General features: G+C 38.5%; 1 protein-coding gene across 1 annotated transcript in view; it reads left to right on the top strand.

Moving 5' to 3' along the window:
- Positions 1-435: 435 nt before the first annotated feature.
- CSNK1G3 (casein kinase 1 gamma 3) overlaps positions 436-16706 on the top strand; it is an 80399-nt gene continuing 64128 nt past the window's right edge. The window contains exon 1 of the mRNA XM_067315194.1: positions 436-701. The gene's annotated coding sequence lies outside the window, so the exon portion shown is untranslated. The remainder of the gene's footprint in view (positions 702-16706) is intronic.

Raw genomic sequence — 16706 nt, 5'->3', positions numbered from 1 at the left:
CAGCCGCGCTGAAGGGGCAACGGGCGGGAACAGCACCAACGGCCGGCACCACAGCCCGAACGTCACTCCCTCGTGCCGCTCACGCCCAGGGCCTCGCTTATTGGCCACTTCCCCTGCCCACCAGCGGGTCCCGCCCCCTCCCGCTGTCTGGCGTTCGCTTTCCGTCTTCCGAGTGGTCGGCGAACCTGTCAATCTTCCGCGCAGACGGCGAGAGGGGCAGGCCCATGGTTTGGGATCGAAGCCCCTCTTCTTCCCGCCTTCACCCAATCCTGCCCCTCTTCTGCCGTGATAAGCCACGCCCACGGCCGCGTGCGCCCTCTCCGCAGTCGGGCGAGGTGCCCCGCCCGCGCGTGCTGCCGGCGCGCGGGGGGCGGAGGGGGAAGGGGCGGGCGCTCTGTGCCGCCGCCGCCGGGGCCGTTTCCGCCGCCGCTTCCCCTCTGACTCGGAACACCTCTCCGGCTGCGCCCTGCCCGTCTGGCCCCACCTCTCAGCCCGCACCGCAGGCGGGGACGGCGGCGGCGCAGAATCAGGCGGGATCAGTGCCGAGAGGTGGGGGCTCGCCGCCGGTTCTGCTGGCCGGACGTCAGACGCTTGAGTCCTTGCCGCTGAGCGCGGAGCCTCCCTCCCCAGCGCACTGCGGAGCCGGGTCCCTTCAGCCCCCCGCAGCGGCCGTGGCTCCTCCTGCTTCTCACAGCCGGGAGGTAACTGTCCCCCGCCACCCTTCCACGGCGCGTCGAGCGTCGTGGCCGCAGCAGCCCCTTCGGCCAAGGCCAGCGCCTTTTCCCCGTCCCCCTTTCCCCGGTAGCCCGTGGGGGCAGAGCCCCGCTTCGTGCAGAGGAGGGCAGGGACCGCGGCCGCGGCTCGGGGTGCGAGTGGCCCTGTGTGGGCGCCCTGACCCGGGTCCTTCGCGGGGGCAGGCTGAGCGTGTGCGGCTGGCGGTTGCAGGTGGGGGCTCGTGGCGACGGTTGGCAGGGCTCGTGCGCAGCGAGCGCCGCGCGCCCGCGGCGGGCCCATCCCGTCCTCGCAGGGGGCTGCGGGGTGCTGCCGTGCTGGGCGAGTGCCGGGCGCGGGGGGCGGGTGCGCGTTAGGCGTGAGGGTGGGAACGGCGGGCAGCGGTCCTGACCCTCCCGGAGGTGGCGTGTGCGGGGGCTCCGCGCCGTGCTGCTCCAGCCAGGATCCGGGAGGGAGCGGGGAGCCTGATCTGCCTGCCGGGTAGGTGAGGAGGCTTAGTGAAGCCGGCTGAAAGCCCGCGTGAGAGTTTGTGGCGGTGCTGGGAGCGCGGAGCGCTTCCTTCGCCCCCCCGCCGGGAGACGACTGGCGGTGGAAGGGCCCCTCACTTTCCTGTAGTTTCTCTCCTGTGTGGCAAAAGCCATCGCTCTGAAACCTTTAACTACACGCTGTTTCTGAAGGAGTGAGGCTACCTGCTTGTTTCCTTTCCTGCCTAATTGTTTATTTTAATGCTATTGGTGACGTTTAGTCTAACCACGAGTTAAGCTGTTTTTGTAGTGAATAAGTTTGTTTTTCTGTTCTGTAAAAGTAGGTTGCTGGAGTACATTGTACGGGTTTGGTTAGCAGACAGTGGAGACAAGGTGAGCTGGCATTGCTGGTTTTTTTGACAATAGTTTACAAATGTACACTGAAGTTAGTGGTTTTAAGATTAATTAATTAAAATCTTTAAGAGCAATCATCTGGGTGATTTGCTGTGAAACTATTACAAAGCTTATGTTTGAGGGTTTTCCTGTTGACTTTGCAGGCAAGCCCTTAATTGGTATTAAAGTGATGTGCTGCATGTAAAAGCAGTTAAACGTGATAAAAGATCTTTTTCTAATGCACGTTATGTGTAAGGCGTTTTGTAACTAAATATACACTTACAAATTGTGCATTCAAAATTGTTAGGATTTATTTTAAATGGGATTGTTTCCATTTTTCAGTTTTAATAACTGATGAGCCATAATATAGGTGAAGACACATAATGTCCTATAAGTGTAGTTTTTACTAGAATGAATAAGAAAAAATTCCTTAAATTCTTGTAATATGGTGATTTGATGTAGGTGAAAATTTGGGCTTTATAACTTCAGAGTGTTCTAATAGCACTTTGTGTTTTTCAGTCATGTAAATATTTGGACTGGAATGAATGAGTATGCAAAAATATCTCTTATTGTGCCTGTTTCTAAGCATGATCATAAGCGAAGCACACTGTTAAGTGTATTAAGTTTTGCCACCTGGGTTATGACTGCTGCAGTGATAAAGAACTGTAGTGATAAATGCACTGTAAATTCACCCCTTTTCTGAAAACTGGTATATCCTAGTAGATACATTTTTGTCCTGTGTCAAGTTGGGGTGTTGTAATCTAAGATGAGTAGTGCAGTTGTTTTTCAAGGAGAAAAGATGAGATTTCTCTGTTAACTAAATTTAAAGAGATGTGTTCTATAGACCTGGCATCCTTGTTTTCTGTTAGTTTCTTTTGAATGGAGATGTTTCAATAAATGAAACAGTATTTACTTTGGAGATAAGTTGTATTGTATTGTGCTGGTCTGAAATACAGAAGTAACCTGTCAAACAGGTAGACAAATTCTTCAGTGGAGAATCACTTTCAGCTGATGAAACAGCTCTTCTGTCTTGCTACTGTACTTTTGAATCAAGTGGATGTATTTGCTAATAAAATGTAAATAAAATTCAAAATTTAGAATACCAATTCTGATACTGCAATACTTTGCTTTTTCAGTAGCTTTTTCTGCATGATCAAGCTAAAGATATACAAGGACGGTTAGGAGACTCAACCTGCTTCATTTTAATACCCTTTCTGCAATTCTTTTTTCCTTATAAAAGTCATTTAACTGTAGAGAGAGATTCTGTCATCTAATTTATGTGCAGTTAACAAGACTGATTTGACTTGTGGTAATATTTCACTCTTTAAGTCTCATAACTTTAAAAAATAAATATATTTAGTCTTGTTGATGCAATGTATCAAAACTTAGTGTCCCAACTGCACCTGCAAATATGTCCTATAAAAATAGGGTTGTTTATGCTTCCATAATGACTTTGCTAAGTTGTTTAATGGTTAGAAGTACCAAACTGGTATGTATTTGTAAGATACTTTTGTCTTGGAAAGCTGAACAGTTGTTAAATTGTGCTTTAATAAAGAAAATATTAGGAAGTCTCCTGATGATCAGGATGAATTTATTTTTGTTAGGTCTTTGAGATTGACCATAGATGAAATGTGTGGAGTAGAGAAGTGGCAATAGCTGTTACTTTTTACAAGTACCTTGTAATTACAAAAATAACATACTAAAGGACAGACAGGATCCTGATCAGCAGTACTAACTTTGCCTAGTTTTTATCAATGAAGTCATATCAGCTACACAGTCTTCTCAGTCTGTTGTAAACAAAACATAGCTAGTTCTTATTCATTAACTTTGTTTTTATTTGTAACTGTTTTTTGAAAATGCCTACAAAGATGATAATGCACTTAAAGGCAGACACACCATGGGAAGAACAAAGTTGTTGCAAAGGATTTTTGGGTTCAGTTTCACAGTTTAAGCTCACCAAGCCAGCTGGAAACTAACACTGAAAGAAAGTTTTAGTCAGTCCTATGTGCCTCTTGGTTGAGCAACAGAGCTGACCCTGTGTTAGGGGAAGAGTGGGACAATGCTTTTCAACAGCAGAGTGTGATTAGATGATCTTAAACTGATCATGAAGCATGGGGGTGGTTTAGTGATGAAAACGGGACTATAGTATGATGGTTAGGTATATCCCCAAGGAGCAACTAATGTACCCTGGAAGAGTGGGCAAAAGCAAAACAACTGTGTGCTTTGCTTTTGTGCCTTTAACATTCTTTTGAAGGGTTTTGAGGCTTATATATAATTTTTCCCCAATCTGTTAAAAGGTAAAAAAATTAATATTTAGCTAACTGTCACATACTTAATTTGTGGAGGCCTTAATTTGGAGATTTTCTGGCTATGAAGGCATTTTAACACTTCAGTGCTGGTGCAGAGCCAATGCAAGTGAAATCAAGTGTGCTGATGATGGGCTTATTTTTCTGAGCTTCTTTCTGAGTAGCCCCCTAGACATTGTTACCTGGGTTTTGGAATTTGCAGGCCACAGCTGAAATAGTTTGATGAAGGAAAAGGTGTGTATTTACTTAAGCTACACAGTTGCATAAAGAGAAGCAGAGTGGTAAGAAGGTTGTCAAAAACTAGGCTGACAGTTATGGTTGGAGCTAGTCATCAAAACATCTGTCCCTCTCTGTGACCTTAGATAAGCTACTTATCATTTAATAAGTCTACTCTTCTGCATAGTGAGAATACCAGACTGCTGTAGGATTGTTTTGGATTTTGACACATCTGTTTCAGTAGTTTTAAAGTTTTTTTAGTAAGTAATAAAATACTCAACTGTATTCATCAAAAAGATGAACATCTTTTGGTCAGGTTTATCTCACCTCTGTTACATTTAGTTCTAGTGTGCAACAGAGGATATATTCATTACCTTAAATGATTGAATAGGAGGCTTCTTTCTAAGAAAAGGTTTAGAGAATATTTGTAAACATAAGTATATAACACTTTTTGTATTTCAAATGTATTTACCAGCGCATTCTCCTAAGATGTTGATTGAACTGTTTTTCTCTCAGCTATTGCATTAAAGAACTTTTATTTGGACACGTTTCACTAGTTAGTCCTCATCCGCTGCCCTCACTTGCTGATTTTCTTTATCTGATGTAGATATCCTTCAAAAACATATTTAAAAAAAATCTATATACATTTTATGAAAGCTTTTCAATACAAGATAGACAATATCTACTTTTGGCTGTTCAAAGAGGATCATTTTGTACAACATAAAGTTGTACCTTGTAGGTCTGGGAAGATGACAGGTTTTTTGCTATTAATATGGCTAATATCAGTGCCTTGTGCAATGGAGTTAGGAATAGGAGGAGACTCACAGGTCAGAGACCTGCCTCTGCAAAAATATGTACTCAGATGACAGAGACACAAATAAGGTATTTAAATATTGTAACTGTGGGCTGATTACTTAATCTGACTCCGTGTAGAACATCACTAATGTATTACGATAGCTTTCCCATTTCCCTTCATTTTCCCTTTCAGCTTACTAGCCTGTTTAATTTCTAAGATACAAAGACTTTTTTATAGCTGCTGTTGTACTTAAATATAATCTGTTAGTGATTTTAATGTCATTTTTCCCCAAATGGATTTTTCTCCAGATTACACAGCTATAACTACCTGTATGGCATCTTCAAATATTAAGGCAATGAGAATATGGAGTGTAAGAACAGAAGACAATCAGTAGTAAAAAAAATCCTGAGGTGTTCTCTGACAAGCAGGACCTATTCCTTGATAAAGTATGTGGTTTATCACACTTTATTGCATGTTTATTCTCTGAGTAATTCTTGAGATGCTATTTTGGTGGTCTTTATTTAGTAAACTACATACAATAACAGTAGCTAAATCATTTTAAACAAAAGCAGTCATAATTAACAGCAGTGTTCAGGTGGCAGTTAGCATATGGAGTTCACTGAGAGCAAGTGTGCTGTCTTTAAAATGGGCCTTAAACCTACTGTGAAACACCAGTCTTTGAAATTACATGAGCTGGTTTGTGATTTAATGTCTGGCTGCTGCCAAGTGAGAAAATTCTGATCTCTACTGCCCAGGCTTTCCTCCCCTGCCCCTATTCCTGGCTGTAGTTTTGTACCCCCTCTCTTGCTTTGTATTTGTCTCTTGTATCCTCCACTAAGTTGATTTGTCTGCTGGTAAGGAGTAGGAGCAGCAGGCACCTGTAGCAGGAGAGGAGAGCCTTCCCCTTCTGTCTGTGTTGAGCCATTGTATTGTCTCATGACATTTTTTTAAAATGATTTTGGACTTAGATTGGCTGTTTTGCAGCCTTAAAACTATTTTGTTGGTTCAGTTTGTGTTTGGGCTCAGGAAGCTGGTTACATAGTAAATGTTCATCTGTTATATTTGAATGGCTGCATGGGCTGGATTTTTGTAGAAAAAAATGTGCTGAGCTTCAGAAGTAGGAGCGTCTGTGGTAGATCAGCTTTTCTGGAATGTGTAATTTAGTCCAGGGTATGACACCTTTGCAGTCTAGAAGCAAGTACTATTTTAAAATTGTATTGTTATATGGAAAATCTCTCAAGTATCTTTCTGTATTTAAGGCACTAAATGTTTTCCTTTTTAGGACTTTATATTTGGACTTAAATAAAGCAGTTTGAATTTCTATATAGAAAGGTATGAATGGCATTTCATGTATCAACAGCTTCTTAATGTGATATAAAGCAACTTTAAAAATATTGTGTTGCTTAACAGGAGTTCCACCAGCTTACAATCATGATAGTTATTTTCATATGCTGATGATATTGTCTGTGTCAGTTTACACGTTGATGATATCTGTAAATGCAGAAATCTTTAACAAAAAATTCTGCACTATGTGGAAATAGCAGTAAGGGACATGACTGCAGTTAGGGTCATGGGAGACATGCTCCACTTAAAACCTGACTGCTATTTTCTTACTTGTGGCTTACAAACAGTGACTTTTGAAAGCAAAGAAGCCCAATGTAAAACACTCCTCCTTTCCTTTTCTAGGTAAAATTGCCTCAAACAATTGCTACTCATTCATTTCCTACATTATTCTAGGAGCAGATGGCTCCGTGTATCAAGTTATGAAAGTTTCACATTTTACTTCTATTTAATGTTTTCTGTCAACAGGCTGAGCTCTGTCTAAATCTGAAAGGATAAATGATGCAGCTTGAAGTTACAGTTAACAGAGGAAAGATTTTCATCAACAGACAACAGGAAGACAATGTCTAAATTACTTTAAACTTTTACCAAACTAAGAGATAAATGTCTTTGACTTGCTATCAGAAATGCCTTTTTGATGTTTGTTGTTAATTTTCTGGCTTTAAGCTCTAAAATCTGTTAATTGTACTTAGAATTTTATTACAAAAACTTTACCCTTTTTTTTAAAGAAATGAGGTGTGTCTGATCTGCAGTTCTCATCTGTTGCCTATGTAAGTGTTGAAACTTCTTGAACAGTTTTAACCAAGTTTAAACTTCTGTATCTCCATCAAGATACTATGCTCCTACAAGCTTTATAAAAATCGGTATGGTATTTAGTATTTAGATAGAGATCTATAAATTATCCACAGCCTGGGAAAGGCAGGGAGAATGTTATCTGTTCTGTGTGGTAGTAGCTTGACAGCTATTCAACTTGCAAGTTGATAAACTGGGTAAACAGCAACACATGCTGGCCTGTTAGCTGAGTGAGAAAGGAAGGTAATAGTTTTATTGTGTAAATAAACTGGGTGTTTTGAGAAAAGAAAGCTCAAGGTGTTAGAGGGAGATCTGGAACTGTTGTGGAAACATGGAGGCTATTACCAAGGAACTGAGGTTATTGTAGGGCAGCTGTACTAACCTGTAGATACCAAAGCTTTGCTAATATTGTTGCTTTTGGGGAGCAACCTGAAGATTAGTCTGAATCTGTCTTAATCTCTTAAGTAGTAAATTAGAAACTTAGTATCTTAATGTAGGCACTATGTAGTAAAGTTGTTGTATTTTAGTGTATTAGAATTTTGGTTTAAGTAAAAATCAGTGAAGGTGGTTAAGTTCACCTTAGATCCTTGGCAAAACTGACTTCAGTAGAATACTGGTTATTTAATTCTCAGAGCTTTTCATTTACCCTAGATCGCTTCATGTTCAGCATTAGTTTTGTATAAAAAGATTTGGGAGACCTGTGTTAAAAAGCTCACTCAGTTTGGTAGAAGGTCATTGGCTTAAGTATGTTTTACATAAAATCTTTAATTTGTTATTAGTTATCTTAATTGTGGCTTAATATCTCTAAAAATTAGTGTCACTAGGCATCTTGTGTTTAATGTGCAAGTAGCTAAGTGTGTGTTTCTGGTTTGGTGTTTAAGGTTTCTTTTGCATCTGTTACATGCTTTTTTCATATCAAACTTAGGCAAGAAGAAAACATTTTCTACGAGCCTTTTTGAAAATATAATGCTGTAGTTGTGTTTTAATAAAGATATTTTAAGTAGACATTGTGATGAGCGCTTTGCATGTGAGGGAAGAGCTGCAAGTGTATCTGGTAATAGTGTGTGACAGAGCTCATTGCTGTGGGAGTTATCTGTCAAATTGAGATTTAGAAATTATTACAATAGTAGTATCATATGATTTCTGTGTTTGATTGCTGCTGTCAGAAAACCTTGATAGATTCCTAGTTGCAAAACTTACGAAGGAGACATTTTCATGAGATGTAGTTTTTAACTTGTGCTGTGTACTTTTATATACAGAGTCAGCAGGAACTTCTATGCTTAGCATCTGTTGTAAGGTTGTACTTTCAGTAGCAAAAACATTGTCAAATTAAGTCTGAAGTTTTTCATACTAGTTTCTGCCTCAGAATTAAAAATAGTATTAGGTCAGATTAAACTGGTTAATATCTAAAATAAACTTAGGATGTTCTACCAATTTAGAGAGGCAGGGAAACAAAGCCCTCAACTTATCAGTTCTGGTGCTGTTAAATTAAGTTAGGAACTGGAAGTTTAATGGGGTGGCCTGTCAACCTCTCCACTGATGTTTAACCAAATTCTGTTGAGTCTTAAGGCTTTGAGAAACACCATTTATAAATATCAGAGCTGACATTTCGGAAGAAGCGCTACAAAAATTCTCTCTTGAGCATGTCCAAGTCTAGGCTGCACGAGCAGAGCAAAACTTTTCTGGAACTGGTTCCAGGTGGTAGTGAAAGATCACTGTGGTGCTGGACACTGAACTTAGCACAGAGTGACTTTCCAGCTTATGATTTCAGTGTTTTCTTTGCTGCCCAAGAAAAGGAGGAAATACATGACTTGGACAGTGAACAAGTGAGTAGGGCTGTGACTGGGAGTGTTGTCAAAGCTGGGGGGTCCCAGGAGTGCTTCCTGCCTCCCAAATCCAAGTGAACATAACCATACTGGCCTTATGACAGAGCACACCTTGAGCTGCAGTTCTATACAGTCATTGTTGGACTAAAATAGAGCAGTAGGAAAAAAACGGAGTGATTCGGGAATAGTTGAGGGCACAGACTGGTTGTGGAAGTAAGATGAAAATGAAGAGGCACAGGTACTAAAACATACTCTCAGTAGTTCTGTGTTGTCAAAGCCTGTGAAACTTGCTAGGACCATATCTCTGGGGGTATTAGAGAAGAATAATGTTCAGTAGAGAACATAGAGAAGATTAATGTTCAATATGACAGGTGAAAGACAACTGTCTTATGGGTTCAGATCATGATCTGTCAGGCAGCAGTATGTGACACATTATTTTCCAGCCTTGTTTTTCCCTGAGTTTAGCACAGTAGTGAATGTCTGATGTGATTGCAGTTGCAAGTTGAAAATGCCAGTGTTAGTTATTTAACTTGAGTTTGGTCCTCCTCTAAGTTCTTATGGTAGAATACAATCATGTAATTAGATGGGTAAGGGGAAATTAGTTCCACTCAGTTGAGTTAAACAGATATACACTGTACATTGGTAAAGTGCTATTCATAATAAGTGCTCTTTGTCTAGCATTTGTGAAATGCTAAAGCACACTATTTACTTTATCCTATCCAAATTCTAATCTGAAAACAGAGTAATTAGTGTCTTTTGGCCTTTTAGGGAATGTTTTTCCTTGAAGTGCTGGAGTGCTTCACAGTCATGCTTAATTTTATCTTCAGATACATCTATGATATCAGATGAAATGTGGAAATGTCATCCTTATGTTGTTTTCTAACTTTCAGATATGTGTTCCACTTTAACTTAGATATATTAAACTAATCTAAACATTTCAGTTCTAAGAGTTAAATGCTGATAGTGCAATGATTGATGAAAAAAATTGAAGCATCCATTATGTAGCATCAGCAAACTCAGCATTAGCTTTCTGTCAGTTGTGGACATGTAGCCAGTTTAAGTGAGAGGAGGGAGTTGGAAAAGTGAGAAAACAAGTTATTGGAATGCTGCTCAACTATCAGTTACCCTTCTTTCCCTACTCTTTAGCAAATAAACTTTGCTGTCCCTATTAGATCTTTTTTCATCACCTCATATGTTGCTTCTCTCCTTTGTGCAAAGTCAGTTTTCAGAGTTCCTCTAAAATGATGATTGCATGAAGAGGCTTGATGCTGCAAGAAGGATGCGTGCACAAAACTTTTAAGCAAGCAAATGCATCCACCTACATGGAATCCTAAAATGAAGTTGGTGGGATTTTTGTTGTGAAAGCCTGTAATGAAGTGTGATTTGCGGATTAGCCAAACTTTTCTTCTAGGTCAGTGAGAAAATATAGATGTTTAATCATTGAACAGAAAATAGATATCTGCAGTTGATGTTCATTTTAAGTTTACAGAGATGAAGAGATTGCTTGAGGATCTTAACTTCTATGTAATTAGTCCATTCTGTCATACTTTTGGGAAAACTTATGTTGAGTTAGGGTCCTGAGTACCATAAGTGTCCTCTGATGTGACAAAATTTGGACCAGGATTGCCAGCTGGGTGGCAGGAGAAGACTGCATTATTGTTGGTTAGATAGTCTTTCAAATGACCAAATTAAATGTACAGGTCAGATACTAAAGTTTGAATGTTTATGGCCTTCAGATTTCTTTAACTGTGACTTTAGACCTCGATACAAGAAAAATTGTGGTAGCTAAACTAGAATGGACTTTTAAAACTAGTTTGAATAGATGCAAACTGCATACAAAGTGTATTTTTGGCTAGTTTTTGACTAAGTGGCTTAATGTATTTGGTTTAATGTGTCATATATGCACATTGATATGCAACAAGATTTTAATTGAAAGTATCAAATCTGTTCTGCTACGTTTTGAGTATTAAAGGAGGATTTTATGTGGTAATGTAATTTGATGAACTTTTTCTATGAAAAGAGCTATTTAAGTGTGGATTTGAAAGCTCATACTAGAACTTTGAACTAGTTGTTTGGCAGTTGATACTGGAAAAAGGAAACAATTTTGGGATTTATTTTTTGGCAGATATACATCTAGACAGGAAAACATAATTTTTTTTGAAGACTTGGCTGGCTAAATTTTTATTCATGAGCAAGTTGCTCTGAGTTACCTAGAGTCTTCAGTGAGGCTGCTTCTGTGAGTGAAGCTTGTCGGTATGTGTTTGTGAACTGAGACTCTATGTAGACTTCCTTTCAATTAACAAAAAACATCTTACCTACCCAACATTGAGGTACAATCTTACAAATGGGGATAAGTGAACAAATAAATATTTTTTTAATTCATCAGCACCAGGAATGTTGATAACCTCATATTTGCATGCCAAAATGTGTAATTCTGTTTCTTTTGTATTTATGCTGCTGGAGATTTTGTAAAACTGTTCCGTTAATCAAGAGTGGTGTGACGGCACAGAAGGTGGAAGCAGAAAAGACTGGATGCTGCCTAAACAGTGTAGTTGTTTCAGGTAGTCGTAAAGTCAACAGAATAATCTGTGAAAAACTGAAAGGATTTGAAATCAAAATGCCAGAAAGAGTAATGAAAAAGAAACTTGAGATGCAAACATCATAGTGTTGGAATTGCTGATAATGCAAACAAAATTAAGAGCATTTATGATCTGGTAGTTGCCTCAGACTAAGTGCTGGGGAAAAACACAAATCAACATGGAAGTGTTTTGAGGCCATATGCATTGAGAGGCAAATTGCACAGCGGAGTTCCTGCATACTCTGTTATAAGGGGATTTCAGTTGATTATGTTTGAAATTAGAGTATTGTATTTGCTTTCCTAAATAAGCACTTGTATCTTGTATTTCTGCAACTTGCTGAAGTGTTTGATCTGTAGGTCATCAAAAAGTTGTAGTTGATTTGCTAGTTTTCTCTCCTTGCTGATGAAACTCTAGGAAGATTTTCCAACTCAGTAGTATATTGCATACTTTTTCTATGTGAAATAAATGTAGTGAATACACTTTTAAAGTAAGGTGTAGTGTCCAGGCATCGACCTTCAGTATTCGTGAAGACACAAGCTGGCTGGGAAGGACAGTCAGCAGTGGGTTTTGGTGGCATGTATGTGGGTGCTTGCTGAAGATCTGATTCGGGTGCATCCTTGCTGCTTGTGTTCAGTGTTTCTCATTCATGTAGTAGTTCACTTTTCACTAAAGGACTTATGCTAACCTGAAAATGTTCATTGCTCTTTCTTGGATGCATTCAAATCTGCAGCAAAATATTTGTTTTGGGGGGAGTAGTGTTGCTTCAGAGGATTTGCATGTTTCTCTTACAATTCCTTCAAGGTAGTTGTTTTCCTGACTGAAGCCAGAGTGATATAATGATATGACTAAAATGTCCTCAGATGAATCAACTAACATCTAAAAACATGATGAATCTTGGAGTGTGCTAAAATGATAGAAATAGTCAATACTAAGCTGTATTTTCTTTTTATCTTAAGAGAAAGAAAGAAAATATTAGACTGCTTTAGACTCTGAAAAAATTTCCCTTGTCTGTCAAGTGGATGAAATTGATATGAACAAAAATGAAATGAAAAAATGAATAGTTACAGGTGAATAAGTTCTCATATTGTTGAGATTAATTTAGGCAATGCCTTCCAAGAAATGTAAAATGATAAAGTAATGAGAAATTTAGGTACAGACAACCAGGAAGAGGAAACATCACAAATTTTCTTGAAAATGAGTTTTGCTTTACAAAATAAAATATTTTTAATATTTATTGAAAGACTGAATCATGCTTGTAGGTATTTTGATGAGATCAGAAAGTTGAAGCTGAATTCAATCTCTGCCTGGTAAAAAGTATACCAGAAAATAGTGAGATTCGCTGAATTGTTGAAGAACATGCCTGTGTATGTAGCATCTGTGGAAGTTCTGTGTATGTTCTGAAAATTTCAGAGCTCTCACTTTGTCTTTACTTTCAACTGAAATGCTAATGTGTTTACTTTTTTAACTTCTGCAATGTAGTAAATCATGAAATATTCTTGATCAAGCATCTAATCTGATTTTGACCTATTAAGTTATGGAGTTAACTTTTTTGCTTTTGACTTTATTGTGGAGTTCTTATATGAAAGTGTCTTTTCCAGCTCAAAAATTAGAGCTAAAAATAAATAACCATCCAAGTATTATGATACTGACACTACAAGCATCTGTTTGCTTAAAAAATAAAGCTATGGATATGTTCATTTGTAATATCAAGCTGTTGTAATATCAACTCTACTGTTGTTTTTGGTCGTATGAAGATCAAGTGAAGGTTTAAATTTCTTTCACTGAAATAAAGAGATTGAAAATAATGAAATTACCCAACAGTTGATTTTTTTTTTTTTTTCATTTAAAGTAGATGAATCTTACTAAACAGAGCTGATTCATATTCCATCACAAAAGCTTTTGGAGATTAGAAACTGCTGAAGATAAGTCTGTTGTCCTAAATTTTCAGTGGTCTTCAATTCTGAAGCTTTTTGCTGTGGATTTGAAATTTCACTGTTGTCCTATTGCATGGAGACATAAAAATGAGTGAAAATGGTGCAGTCGTCTTAAAGCTAGCCTAGAAAGCTAGCCTAAAAAGAACAGTCTACTCTTTCAGTGAGGCATGCAACAGTATTTAAAATAGTTGATTAGATCTTTCAGTTGTGTACTGATGACCTAGTAAGGAAGCTGTCAAAATCTAAGCTTGATTTCAAAGTTGTGAAATAAATTAGTCTTTCTACTGTTAAATACTTTTAAGGAGTTTTGCTGAATAAAAACAATTCTATCTATATGCCTGCGTGGTTCACATGTATTTGTAACACTTGATGTTGAATGTTGAAAATTGAACAGGACTGTTCTTTGTCTGAAACAAGGGTTACTTATTAGGTGAATTATTCCATAAATGCTATGTGTAATGTTGGAGGAAGGTTCCAGGAAATCTGAGGAAGAGGCAGTGGAAACTTCCTCTGCAAACTTTTGGAAGGTGTGAAGAGAAGCTCTGCTGCTGGGTTAATAGAAGTGCCAAAAACACAGGACCTTGGGGCTGGAGGTTTGTGAACCAAGAAGCTCGAGGAAGCAGGAACACTGAAAACATGTATGAAAACAGTAGGAACTTGGTTAAATTTTTAAGTACTTTATATTCAGCCAGGGGGTGTTTTTTACCACCTTACTACTTATTTCATGGACTCTTTTCTCCCTAGCTCCTGTGCTACTGTATGCTTCTTGTAAAATTAGAGAAAAATGGTAGTATGCTGATACTAGAACTGATATGGGATCTTGTAGTTAAACCATATATGGTAATGCATATGGTACCTCAGGGAGCAGTTAAGGTTGCATGTTTCATTTAACTATGTCACTTCCTGACTCTAGCATGTTTTATTTAGCAGCTTTAATGCTCTCTTAATAGGTTTATTTAATAGTAGGTCTGAAACATTAACAAGGAATTAACCAGCTAGTGAATTTTTATTTTAAAGGTGACTTGCACATTTGAAAGTGAACATTACTATGACATACACCCCAAAACATGTAAACTTGCATGCTATTATAGTGGTACTGCTGCAGGCTCAGCCATCTGAGATGCGTCTGAATGATGGTGCTTAAATGAGTTAGTCTTCAAACCCCCTCTCATATAGGATCTTTTTAAAGTTTTTATTACTGTTGAGTAGGGTCTGTTATGTGGCATATAATGTCTAGTAGTGTTAACTGAAACAATTTTAACTAACACTTAGAGATGTGTACAGTCCATCTCTGATCCAGAAATATCTCTGATCTCTGATCCAGAAATATCTAAAATGTTTTCTAGGTGTAGCCTTTACTGGTGTGTCATTCCCTGTATTAGAATTTGAATTTTAAGTCTGCTAATAGTCTGGCAGTAATTAGACTCTGCTAAAACTCACTTTGAATAGGATATTCTTATGTCCTGTTGAGTGAGACACTGCAAGAAATTAAATATTCATGTGATGATAAAACTTCATAAACTTCATGTTGTTTTAAAATTGTCAGCCCATGTGGCTTTCAAGTGAATGTGGGATTTTTCACCAGTAAATGTGAAAGAAACTGAGTGGGTATATATGACCTTTGATAGTGGTGTTACCTAAAGAATTGACACTTGTCTTCAAGATGCTTGAAGGAGAAATTTGATACAAATGTTGTGATTATATAGTTGAAAAAGATTCAAGCAAATTTTTTGTGGTCTTGTGTGATTATCCTTTTTGCTCATAGCTGATGTTGCAATACTCTCTTAGATTATGAATACTGAATCTAGGAGAAAAAGGTCAAGAGGATTTAAAAGAAAATTTCTCTAATGAAGATTAAGGAAAAGATTATTTTACTTCATAGCAGTATATGTTTGCATATTAAATAATACATGTTCTATCTGGGTGGTATATGAACTTGGAACAATAGCAGCAAAGCTGCTGATTATACTGATTGTATAGTGGAGCAGAATGGAAGACATTAACCTGAATATTTTTCAACTTGGTGGTTTATACACTCTGTATATAATATTGCAGTGCTTTTCTGAAGTGTTCTTCAGATATTTTTTCTTTGTCTGTACTCACAAGCATAAACGATCAGGTCATCCAAAAATTGCCACCTGCTTGTTGTGGGGATGGGTGATGGGTGAGGAATACTTAAGTTTTTTTACAGTATGGCGGAATTTGGAAGTGAGACATGCTCATTTACAGTTTCTATGTTTCTAATTCTTAGGATAAAAAGTTTTCAGTGTTAAATTCTTTAGGATTATACAGCTGTGCAACATGGATTTAAATACAGAATTTAATTTACGAATATGTTGGTGAATTGCAAGATCATTTTTGCTTACACATCTATAGAGCTCCATTACAACTTATGGAGTTGCTCTGTGTGTAGAATTTATTTAGCAGAGTGCAAAACAGGCATTTCAAATAAGCTGAATTTTCTAAGCTGAATCTCCTTGTCTCAACTAAGCAAGCTTTAGGTAGAAATCATCAATGTGCAAAATATGATTCTGTAAAAATGTCCTTTCAAGGAATATAGGGGTCTGTCATCTTCAAATATCACAAAATGCTCATCTAACCTTTGGGAGAGGACTTTAGGGAATGGTTCATGTAGTTCTTATCTTGGCTTTAGTGAGCAAGTATGTAAACACCTATTGTACCATAGAAAGAACACTACTGAAGTTGTAAGGCCAAGTGTGTAAAAGCTTGGAAATGATAATGTGGGTAGGTAAACTATGGCATGGTAATTTCATGCAGTGAAGCACTGAGCAAACCCTCCTGAGCTGGAAGTAACTACTATAGTTCCAGAATCAGAAGCAGTATAGACTGTGTTGGTGAATCCAAGGTATTGAGTTGCCTTTGGATTCATACCTCAACTGAGATAAAACCAGCCCTGGCAAAAGTAGTTCATTCTCTGTGTATCCAGTAAATGCTGTGTCCTCATATGATTCTTCATTACAAATTGGGATTGTGTTTTGGGCTGATGTTACCCTAATCTTGTGGATAAGTTGGTATTGGGTTAATTTGATTTGGGTTAATTTGGGTTAATATGGTCTAGATCTAACTAGTGCATTGAGAAGGACCAGTAGCCTGGTTGTCTTTTGTCAGCACTAATTTTTTACTTGTCTAAAATTGAATCCTAGATCACTTTTATTCTTCTGCAGGTGTTTGGTGTATCGGTGTGCTTTCCGTCTAATGAAACATGTAACTAGCTATCATCTTCACTTTCTCTTGCATTCTTCACCACTCCTTTCCCTGCTTTTCAGGCAGCCTCTCTACAGTGCTTGGGAATATCTATCAAATTCC

Source organism: Apteryx mantelli, chromosome Z, assembly GCF_036417845.1.
Source record: "Apteryx mantelli isolate bAptMan1 chromosome Z, bAptMan1.hap1, whole genome shotgun sequence".
In the NCBI taxonomy this organism is placed as follows: Eukaryota; Metazoa; Chordata; class Aves; order Apterygiformes; family Apterygidae; genus Apteryx; species Apteryx mantelli.
Note: the sequence above shows the minus strand (reverse complement) of the source record. Positions and strands in the feature narration are given on the sequence as shown.